Source organism: Hemicordylus capensis, chromosome 2, assembly GCF_027244095.1.
Source record: "Hemicordylus capensis ecotype Gifberg chromosome 2, rHemCap1.1.pri, whole genome shotgun sequence".
Classification (NCBI taxonomy): Eukaryota; Metazoa; Chordata; class Lepidosauria; order Squamata; family Cordylidae; genus Hemicordylus; species Hemicordylus capensis.
The window spans coordinates 135,617,540-135,629,846 of NC_069658.1; the positions used below are offsets into that span (position 1 = coordinate 135,617,540).

The 12,307-nt window shown below is 42.4% G+C and overlaps 1 long non-coding RNA gene across 1 annotated transcript; it reads right to left on the minus strand.

Annotated features, from left to right (window-relative positions):
* Positions 1–243: 243 nt before the first annotated feature.
* Positions 244–12,075, minus strand: LOC128346464 (uncharacterized). Its single transcript, XR_008316979.1, has 2 exons — positions 11,948–12,075; positions 244–10,402 (listed from the first exon to the last, which is right to left on the minus strand). It is a non-coding gene; the product is annotated as an uncharacterized LOC128346464 (long non-coding RNA).
* Between the last annotated feature and the right edge of the window lie 232 nt (positions 12,076–12,307).

Consider the following 12,307-nt stretch of genomic DNA (forward strand, 5'->3'; position numbering starts at 1 on the left):
ACCCTACATAACACACACTCAGATTCTAGTAGCTTGAGATCATCAACAGAATGGTGGTTTTCTCATATACACCTTGTGCAGAAAGCCAGGCTCAGGAAATCTACTAGTCTATTAGTCTGTGATGAGTGGAAAATGATGCCTGACAAGTGGAATAAATCCTGACAAGTAATGTACCAACGTAGCTCGAGGAACTATCTGACATGTACAATATGGCATGCTCGAGGAACTGACATGTACAAACGGTCACATTTATTTATATTTATTTATTGTTGAATTTATATACCACCTTTCATTAAAAACAATCTCAAGGCGGTTTACAAAAGCAAAAAAACAAAACAAAACCCAATAAAATGACAATAAAAATATTAAGCTAAAAATATAAAAACAAACCAAATTTAAAATCTATAAAATATAAACATAAAAACTACACATGGGTAAAAACACATAGAAGCAGCAATAAAAACAATCATGTAAAAGCCTGGATAAAAAGCCAAGATTTAACAAGCTTTCTAAAAACTGTAATGGAGTCCGAGGAGTGAATGGCCACTGGGAGAGCATTCCAAAGTCTAGGGGCAGCAACAGAGAAGGCCCTGTCCCGAGTGCATGACAGCCGAGCATCCCTCATTGTCGGCACCCGGAGCAGAGCTCCCTCAGATGACCTCTTCAAGCAGGCAGCAACCCTTGGGAACAGGCGGTCCCTCCGGTACCCCGGGCCCAAACCGTTAAGGGCTTTAAAGGTCAAAACCGGCACCTTGAATTGGACCTGGAAACGAACTGGCAGCCAGTGCAACTCTTTCAGAATGGGTGTGATGTGCTCCCATCGGGCAGCTCTGGATAACACCCTAGCTGCCGCATTTTGCACTAGCTGCAGTTTCCAGATATTCTTCAAGGGTAGCCCCATGTAGAGCGCATTACAGTAATCCAGCCATGACGTGTCTAAGGCATGGGTAACCGTGGCCAGATCTGCCTTCTCAAGAAAGGGACGCAGCTGGAGCACTAGCTGAAGCTGTGCAAATGTACCCCCGGCCACTGCCTCCCCCTGAACTTCTAAAAGCAGAGCCGGGTCCAGTAGTACCCCCAAGCTGCGTACTTGCTCCTTCAAGGGGAGTGCAACCCCATCCAGAACTGGTAAAATCTCCTCTTCCCGATTGGCTCTCCTACTGACCAACAGTACCTCCATCTTGTCCAGATTAAATTTCAGTTTATTAGCCCACATCCAACCTATCATGGCCTCCAATCCACCGCCTCCCTAGGGTCAGGTGACAAGGAGAGATAGAACTGAGTGTCATCCGCATATTGCTGACAACTCAGTCCAAGTCCCCGGATGACCTTTCCCAGCAGTTTCATGTAGATGTTAAACAGCATGGGGGACAAGACCCAACCCTGCGGGACCCCACAGGCCAGTGGCCACGGACCCTAGCACCACCTTCTGGACCCTCCCCGCAAGAAAGGACCGGAATCACTGCAACACAGTACCTCCGACTCCCATACTCGAAAGGCGGCCCAGAAGGATACCATGGTCGATGGTATCGAACACTGCTGAGAGGTCCAGCAGAACCAACAGGGACGCACTCCCCCTGTCTAGTTCCCGGTGTAGGTCTTCCACTAGAGCGACCAAGGCAGTCTCAGTCCCATACCCGGGTTGGAAGTCAGATTGAAAAGGATCCAGATAATCCGTATAAGCCAAGACCTTCTGCAGTTGGGATGCCACCACATGCCTATCAGCTTGCCCAAAAAGGGCAGGTTAGAGTTGTCCAGGTTGGAAGGATCAAGGCAGGGCTTTTTTAAATAACGGTCTTACCACCGCCTCCTTGAGGCACGGTGGCATCCTGCCCTCCATGAATGAAGCATTAATAGTCACCTCCAACCACCCACCTGTACCCTCCCTGGCAGCTTTTATTAGCCATGAAAGGCAAGGGTCAAGAGCACATGATGTCGTCTGCACACTGCCCAGGATCTTGTCCACATCCTCACGCCGCACCAACTGAAAAGAATCCAACACAACGGGACCAGATGGTACCAGAGGCACATCTGCCGGAACTGCCAAAACTCTAGAATTCAAATCAGCATGGATGCTAGCGACTTTATCTGCAAAGTGACACACAAACTGATCACAGCGTGCTGTAGATGATTCTTCCCCCATTGTTTGGGGGGATGAGTGCAGCAATGTCTTTGCTACACGAAACAGCTCTGCCGGTCTACACTGAGGAGATGCAATGGAGGTGGAGAATGAAGCAGAGCATCATTCCCTTCCCCTTTCTATTAACATCTCAGCCCCAGTTCCTTGTCTTGTCCAAACTCTTCCTCTTATCTCTCTTTCCTATTTGGAAGAAAAGAGGAAGAGCAGTATGGTGCAATGAAGGTGGGAGTTGAATGGGCTGCCATGTCGCACCTGAGAACTGACCAACAATGTCAGCTGAAGAGGTCTGCTTCATGATAAGACTTAGCACAAGAACAGTCCAGAATCATGACTGAGTTTGAGCCACATTTTTAAAAGGTACTTATATTTGACTAGCTGCACCTGAAAATGGGTATGCATTGAACTGTTTATTAGAATGGACATCCCATCGCGAGGAAGGCAACACTGATATATAACATTTTGGTTAGGGCATATGGATGTCTATTCCAGCATACATCTTGATGCACATCTGATTTATGCCTTTGACTCCTGATCTAGCTAGGGATTATGAACATGGATCTCCTTAGCCAGATTGGGACATATACAGCCCTTTTCTGGTTCTATATTATGTTTTTATGTTCAGATAATTCCTTACACAGCTCCCCAGGCAGGTATTCTTTAGCTGCCCCTGTTGACTACCATTTGGAAGATTGATTCAACTGGCTAAATACAACACCAAACAGTTTATAGCAGCATTTGCTTCAGGAAGATTTTACACCACCATAAATGGTTTTTCAGTTCTTCTTCCCCTGGGAGCAAGCATTAAAAACTCTCGCTGCACTTTACCTCCCTCTGTAGCCTTTCCAGATTTGGTTTATGCATTGAACCATTTAATTAGCATTAATAAAGAAGAGTTTTCCATGGATACAGCAAATGCTTTGAACTCGGCATTTCAAAGCAGAAGTGCTTCAGATTCTGCTATGCCCTTCTGCATTGGTTCTTGATTGGCAGCCCAAAGAGTCTAGGACATTCAAGTGAAAATTAATGCTGGGGAAGGGGACATAGACAGGAACATATTCAGTGGGATATTGGATCACAATAGATTTTGGTTCTACATATAAAGTTGAGAAAAAAAAAAGAGAGAGAGAGAGAGAGAGAAGGACTTCAATCCAAAACCTATTTAATCTTGGGAAGAACAAATGGCTCTAGCCATTATTTGCTATATGCATTTAGTAGCCCTAGATGGGGTGTATAGCCCCATCTACATCATAAAGTTAGATGGAGCAAAATGAGAATCAAAATACACACCCACATTTGCTGCAGGCACAGATTTCTCTGTCTGGAGCAGATGGATTGCCTTCGAAAGGACTGATCAGTGCGGTGCAGTGCGGTTTTCCATACCTATTACCTAAAAGGAACTCTTTCCATGCCAACTTGTCTTCCAAGGAACCCTGGTTGTCAGAGAAGCCATGCACTCTGCAGAGAATTGTGGCGTGTATTGTAGAGACATATTTAGATCACACAGAGTAGGAATTATGTATTCCTAATATTCCCTGTTAGCCTTGCTTGGCCAGAGCTTAGCTATGGGGCTCAGGGTCACATCAGCTGTTTCCCCAGTGCTTAGACAACGAAGTACACACTAAAAAAAGAATAAAAGAATTTATTAATTTATTAAGAATTTATTAGAGATCTCATCAGTCCAAATAGTCTTTGATCAAAAGACAAGCAATACAGAAATGCAATACTTGTATTGGGTGGTCAAACCTGACAGGAAACCTGATGTGAATCTGATGACCCAATGTAATGACAGAATGCAGATTTTTATAATCAGTTCAGCCTTTTTTATATAATCACGGTTCAGAATTTTATAATCTTTTTCTTCAAATAGAGGTTAGTTTCTCAGGGTAATGTCTTAATTTGCTTGTTGCTTTGTGATAGGCGATTTACAAATTGTAAGTTACCACCCATATGATTTTCAGTCAGTCAGTTAAAATGTATTTTGGGTGTTGTCGACTGTTGTCATGTTTGCTAAAATATGTTTAGGTCTTGATGACGTTTGTGTTTTGATGTATTTTGGGTTGGGTGAGAAAAGGGATTTTTTTTTAAATGCTCACTTTAGGTAATTGCACCCATTACCTCAGAGAATAAAAATATTCTTTTCCAGTAAATATACTACTTGATACTAATGAGAAAGAGTTTAGGATTTAAGTTAAAGGTTAAGGTCCTCATTTTCCTTAGTTATTTCTGATTGTCATCAAAACAGTCCAAAGTACCATCTGCACACTTGCAGGGTATGCAATTTTAAAGACCCTAATTCAGCACATTACTTGCCTAACTGTCTGCAGCATCCATTCTGAACTTCTCCTTCTCCCAATAGTGTCTGGAAATACTATAACTACAGTTGGTTTCACTTCCTCTTTTCTCATGCCTACTGATCCTACTGAGCCCACACGATGAAAATAACAAATGCAGACTTTGTGAGCATATTTTTAAAAGTGTATCTTGACATGGATTTTGATTAAATGTATAGCAGTCCCCCATGTGATTGAAAATATGCAAGCCCCATTCTCCTACATATTTTCTTACAAACCGCCCAGAGACACGAGTGTGGAGAGGTATAGAAGTGTAATTAGATAGATAGATAGATATTTTCCCCTTTTGTTGCCTTGCTAATGTCAATTAAGCTCTGGCCAACAATATTCCCCGTTAGCAAGGCTAATGGGGAAGATTGGGAATAAACTGGGATACTGTTGGGCCTCATTGTCATTCTGGAAAATGCGGCTATTGGGACACTGGCCAAACATGTTGGACTTCACTTTGCATGAACCATGTGTACACTAAAGCACACACAACACTCCTATTACATACTGTACAGTAAGTTCCCTAGTGATGGGGAAACTGTCTTTCAAGGAAGCTTCAGAAAACATTACTGATTTTCTCAAGGATGTTACCCTAATTTTCTCTGGATGTCACCCTGAGGAAACCCAGACTGACATCCAGACTTTCAGTGTAATGGTGCACCATCAACAGATTACAGCAGAATACATTTAACAATATGCTTAACTTTTCCATTGACAGCAGTGGGTCTTTAATATGCTTAAGTTTGCATGGAACAAGGCTTGTGTGTTCCTACTGGGAATCAGTTTCTAATTTAGACCCCTGGTCACTAACCATTTTGCTAGATGGCCATTTTGATGAGGGATTGAGGCCTGTACCTCATGCCAACTCTCAAAATGGTTTACTATCAAGTCTTCTTGTCATAGAAGCTGTTCACCCACACACCTGTTTTGCCTTGTGGGGAGCGGGGTTTGACAGTCCCAACTCAAGGGAACTGATTTGGTCCAGTTGCTGACTCCTAGCACAGATCAAAAGATCCAATATGCAGTCACTGTCAGCCTCAAGATCAATAACTGCTAATAAAAGAGTTTTTCAGTAATTGTACAGAGTCTCTGGGTACAAGTTAAATCATGTCAGCATTTTATGAAAATACCTGAAACATATTACATATTCTAAATATTTAGAGTGTAGGAGTGAAGCATGTGTTGCTGTTGCACACTCACAAAATTAAAATGTGATCCTGCCAAAGCTAGTATAAACCTTTTGCATCTACAAATGCCTCCAGGCTGCTTTTCTATCTCTAATTTATTCATTCATTCATTCTTCCTTCCTTCCATTCATTCATCATTCATTTGTTTATTTATCCATCCCTACCCCAGCAAAGACATACAAAGATTTATCTGTATGAATGCGGAGGCCAGCAGGGGAGGAGGTGCTTCCCAGTGTATTACACAGAGTGTTGCATGTATGACTATCAGAAGCAGACATTGTGGGTGTGCACTTGGTGCAAAGAGCTCCTGGCTCTCAGAGAACCTCAAGCCAAGGTGGCTGATCTGGAGAAGCTCAGGGAGACAGAGAGGTCTGTGGATGAGACCCTCAGGGACATAATAGAGGCATCACACTCCCAGGCTGACAGCTCCTCTGCTGGAACAGAATGAAGGTCTCAGGGACGGAGGCCATCAGTCTGAAAAAGAAGGGAATGCTCCCTTGTAAGGGACCCCATCCTTGGGTGATACATCGATATCCTCTCGCACAGAGGATATTCCTCCAGGGGTTGGGGGTCTACTAGTAGTGGGTGATTTGATAGTTAGGGGCATAGAGAGATTAATTTGTGACTAATCCTTTATTACTAAAAGCCTTTATTACTCAGGCTATTATGTATTTCTGTCTTCTCATGTCTTTTATTACATTTTTTATTCCCCCCACCGCTTTTTTATGCCTTTCATGTGTTTTTATGACTTTTACTATTTCTCAGGCTTTTAGGCCCTCATGCTTTTGGTGTATTATCTACTATTTTTAGTATTTTTAGTCCTTTTAGTATTAATATGTACCATTTTAAATGTAATCACTTTTTATCTACACTCACTTTTAACATGTAATCACCTTTATACTTTATGCTGGTCTATGACCGTAATAAAGATTGATAGATTGATTGAATTTGTGACCCATGTGTAAACTGCCTGGTGACATGCCTGCCTGGTGCGAAGATTGCGGACATCACACAGCATCTTGATAGGCTGTTAGGCAGCGCTGGGTAGGGGTGTGCACAAGACTGGTTTGCCCGGTTTGGTTCGAGTCCAGACTGGACTTGAACTGAGCCAGGCATGTTCAGTTTTGTGGCCCCCCTAAGTTTTAAAAAAATGTTTTTTAAACCAGACTCACCACCAGGTCTGGGTCAGCAGCAGTGGCAGTGGTGGTGGTCTCTGCCATTTCTCCCTCCCCCTGCCAGCCTTCTCCCACTCTAAAAAGAGCTGTTCAACCCATTCCGCCCCTTCCTCTGGTGACTGCGGCCATTTAGGAGGCCATCGCACATGCCTAATGGGCCTCTGTGACCTGGCTACAGACCCCCTCAAAGATTGTGCCCAATGGTAGTCACTTTACTGACATCCTGAGGCCCTGCCCACACTCTGCCGATGTGAGTGGCACATAGCTTGCTGGGATTCAGCCTCAACAGACAAGGAAGAGGGAGGTGCTCCTCTGCCCAGAAGCTGGAGTTTGCTGGACCATGGTTAGTCTGTGGGACTATTCCCAGCTTTAGAAATCAACCTTGGATTTGTCAACCCAATGTTTCATGCTATGTCCGAAGGCAGCCACAGATATAGTGGGCATAACGGAAACCTGGGGGAACAGTGTGAACCAGTGGGATGCATTTGTTCCTGGATACAAATGCGACAGATAGGACAGGAAGGGAGGATTGCGGGTATAGTAGCACTATATATTAAAGAAGGGATAGAATCGAACAAGCTAGAAAACCTAGGAAGAACAGAGTCCTCCACAGAATCATTAAGGCTGACAATACGAGGACTGAAATAAAATGTGTTACTTGGGACATGCTATCGTCTCCTTGATCAAAATGGTAAGAATGACCTGGAGTTAGAGCAGCAAAGCAGAGAAACATCAAAGAGAGACAAAGCTGTAATAATGGCTTCAGTTACCATCACATAGACTGAGCAAATTCACATGTTGGTAATGACAGCGAGGCCAAATTTTTAGACATGCTAAATGACTGTGCCTTAGAACAGATGGTCACATAACCAATCAGAGAATCCTGAGTGGTGCCAAGGACCGGGTGTGAGATGTCAGAGTTGTAGAGCCACAGGGGAACAGTGAACATAGTATGATCCAATGCAGCTTATATGTGAGTGGAACATTGCCAAGAAAGTCCAACACAGATGGATTGGACTTCAGAAGTGGAAACTTCAAAAATAAAAAATAAAAAATGAGAGAACAGGTAAAAAGGAAGATGAAAGGGAAAGTCAAGAGGGTCAAATCACTCCAGAAAGCATGGACTTACTAAAAACCACAATAATAGAAGCTCTTTAGATAGCACAGAGCATCATTTTATCATACCATATTTTACCTTTATTATAGTTTATAGTTATTTCTTAATTTTATAGCTTTTTGTAGCTTCTCATGCTCTAGTTTTACAACAATTTTATAGTTTTTATGTATTTTATCCTTAATGTATAGTTGTTGCCTTAATTTAATAGTTTTTATGTCACCACCTATAAAATTAAGGTAAAAATTAAGGATAAAATACATAAAATTAAGGATAAAATACATAAAAACTATAAAACTGCTGTAAAATTAGAGTCTATGAGAAGCGACAAAAAACTATAAAATATTATATGAGGAATAGCCTGTGCTTTGCTTTGTGGGCAAAGGGAGAAACTTCAAATGCATTTGTCAGAAACGTAACAGATAAGTTCACATTTAGTGGCAACTTCAATACTTACAGGCAGCCTAACAATACACAAGTTGCCACTAAATGTGAACTATGCATAAGAGGTGACATATCTGATCTATGAAGTGACACAACATGGTGTGTCTGGTTTTGACAATTTATTCTTTCAGGCACAACTCAAGTAATCTTTATATGCCTGAAAGCAGAATGATTCTTTTTCTACCTTTCCCTAGGAGCTTCATAGCCACACAGTCATATGTTTCTGTGCTCACAGACTTTTTATGGCCTTTGAACTGGTTCTGTTCTGACGGAATGATAAAGGAGTTTTTTGTAATTCACCTTAATGTTAACTAATCGTTTTTGTTTTAAGAATATATTTTAGAAGAAGATTTTTTTTCTTCCCCTATTATTATTGATATATTAAATATTATTAATAGATTATGTTAATGGTTAAGGTTTTTCCCCTTTTTATCCTTGATTATATTATAATGTTTGTAATTGAAATAAAAGAACAACACACATAATTCAGATGTAATGGCAAATAATAGTTTGGTGTTATTAGAGCATGTGCAAGCCTCAGGTCGTGTGCACCTTCCTCCCATTTCCCCCTCAGCATATAAAGGGAGGAGATTAAAAGCTTCTGCTCTTGATTAATGGAAATCCATAATTTGCTGATTCCCACACAAACACAACAAACTATAGTTTGCTCAAACCACAGTTTGTTCACAATTCAGTAACACAAATCACTGTTTGATCCTGATTTGGGATCCTAGTTTGTAGGATCCCAAATCAAACTATGGTTAGAAGAACCAGGGGTTATTCTAATGTGCAGCTGGACACATTTTGTGCAGTGGGGACAAATTTGTGCAGTGGAAGCTAGATTTTTGTGCAGTTGGGAATGTGTGGGTTTAATAAGAAACAGAATTGTAGAAACAGAGGAGAAAAATGAAAAAGAAAGAAAATTAAGATAATTGTTTCCTTTCAATCTTCAGTCGTATATCAATAGTATACTATTGGGTCCAACTACGTGACTAATTAAAAACATTTACTAACTCTGGAATTCTATACCTATGAATAATGTCTCAATAGGTGGTACATCAGGTATATCAGCTTGCACTGTTGGATGGTATAAGCCAGCATTGCAGAAGGCCTGGTTTTGCACCAGCAGCCTTGGACTGATATCTTTTCACTCTGTTACAAATTAGTAGAACAAATGATTTACCAAACAGATTTTTTTTTTTTAGGTAGGATGAAATTTAAGGGATACAACCCTTAAACTGAGTGATGGTAAAACAGCAGAATAACTAAATATGTATACCATACAGCACAGGCCTCCAACTTGCCTTGTCCTAGCCAGTAACAAATTATTTCCACAGACAAAATGGCTTCGTGAAAGCAACACTTCTTTAGCAATTTAGTACTGACTGTAGCAGCTGCAGTTCTCTTCAGCAGAAGCTCCTGAGTTGACTTCTTCCTTCCCAAACTTTCAAATCTTTCAGACAGGACAGACCAACTCCACTTCCAGCTCTAAATTGTGTAGGCTTCTTGTCTTCCTCCTACGTTTACTCTACTCTCTTCTCCCAACTACAACAGCAGGAGCTTTATAGGACCCATTCCTCTATTGTGGCATACAATTTCCAGGGGCCTTTGGGGCCTTGTTGTTCCTCTTTGCCTGCATTAGCTTTGTCCCTCCACCCTTCCTAAGAAATGTGGAATTCTTGAAAAGCTTTCATATCACTTCACTGGACTTTCAGAAGTTTCAATTAAGTGCAGGCTCTTCAGGAGGCAACATCTCTCAGAGAGACCCTGAGATTGAGAGAGACAAGTCATAAGCCAAGGAGAATGTCAGTCTTTATTTCTGCATTTCCAGAAAGCATTGTCCATAAGACAGAAGTTTCTTCTCATTGTTTTGCTCCTCTAACAGTCTGTATAGTTGTCTGCATTCCCCTGCCTTCTAACTCAGTTTTCTTCCCTGGTGGTAAAATGTGTGGCTTCTGAAAGATTCTCCATCAGTTCCTGGAGGATTTATTCCCAGTTGTTTACTATGCAAAATGAAATTTTTTGTGTTCAAGTCAGAACTGTTCTCCTTGTGTCCTACCCCTACAACAGGTCTACAGCTAAACTTGATTACGGGCAGCAACAGTTATGCAATTTTTGAGCAACCATGTTGTGATATGCCTCTATTCTGTGACAGCTTAAAAACCTATTTTTTCCTACCATGCAGAACCTTCACCATATTTTGAAGGACAACTCCCCCCCCCACCCCCAGTTTGTCCTGTGTTCCCTCCAGAATCTGCAGGGTTTAAAAGCTAGCAACCTCTAACCGCCAAGTCTGAGGTAAAAGTTGCCTGCTGCAGAGCTTTGGAGGGAAAGTCACAAAGTGTTATGACTGGTTGTCTCCAGGCAAAGAGAAGGTTCCAGCTGCCTGAGGGAAGAAACTCCCTGATTGGTCAATGTATCCCTTTGGAACTGGATACATGCCAACATGTCTCTGTTTTCCCAATGGGGAAATAGGGACATGCTGGCAGGTATGGGTTAAGCAGCCAAGAGGAGAAGGGCTGTGGGAGAAGAGTTCTGTGAGAGAGTGTACTGCTGTATGAGCCAGAAAGCTAAAACACCAGTAGGGAAGGGGTTGGGCTGAAACTGCTAGAGACAGTGCCAGTGAGGGGGCTGGTCCTACTGGAAACTGCCTTGGGAGAGAAGACTAGCAAGCTTGTTTGTTTTGTATTTTGCACTCTGTACTCTTCTCAACTGAACTTCCCAGCATTTGCTTCTTTACTGATATATATATTTTTAAATTGCAACCTTTTATAATAGCCCCTGGTGGCGCAGTGGTAAAACTGCCGTCCTGTAACCAGAAGGTTACAAGTTTGATCCTGACCAGGGGCTCAAGGTTGACTCAGCCTTCCATCCTTCTGAGGTCGGTAAAAGGAGTACCCAGAATGTTGGGGGGCAATATGCTAAATCATTGTAAACTGCTTAGAGAGCTTCCAGCTATAGAGCGGTATATAAATGTAAGTGCTAAACCTGTTATTGTTTTTATACTATTTCACTGGTGTCTGTCTGTTATTTTAGTCCCACCTCACGCCTACCTGCACTTTTTTTTTTTTTACCACACTACTGAGTTTTGTTATTGTTTTTGAAAGGTTGAGGGTTCAGTGACTGGGAATGGAACCAGTCACACAAGCTAGAGATCTTATTTTGGTGGCAGTGGATGGTTAGACTCAGTGGTGGCGGGCGGGGGGGAGGGGGCAGAAAGAGGCACCTTTAAGCATACACTCCACTTTGGCAGTACTGGCAAGCTTCTCTGAGCTGACACATGCCTCCCATCACTCCCTGCGGTGGGGGATCAGCTCCCCCGCCAGCAGCCAGGTGAGTGGTGGAGCTAATCCCCCACCGCAGGGAGTGCTGGGAGGCGCACTGCAGCTCAGAACAGCTTGCAGGTGCTGCCGGAGTGGAAGTCATTCTAATTTATGCTTAAAGGTGCCACACCGGCCTCTATCAGTTGGACTGAGGGCCAGCTGCAGCCAAGCCCTCATCACAGTTATACAGGATATATTATCCTACAGAGGATAAATTATAATCACCTCCTCAGTTAGACTCTTTGTGGGAAGGGAGTCTCAGTCCTGACTAGGGAAGGAAGATCAGCTCAACCATTCTTTGCAAAGCACCTACTTACTAACTTCTTTTATTTTCCAACCCACTCTCTCTCCACATCTCTTCAGTTCTTTGTCCATTCTTATTTTCCCAATTCGAAGAAATGTGGGAGGTGCTCAAGATTGGGGATGAGCAGGGTGGGGGTGCACTGGTTTCTTGTGCTGTTGCTGGGGGGAGCTTAGAATGAACCTTGGTGTAATAATAAACAATGTATTGTTTGCTGCATTTGGGCGCAATGACAAACTATGGTAGAAAGTTGGTTAGAAAGCTTATCATCTACTCTCCTCATA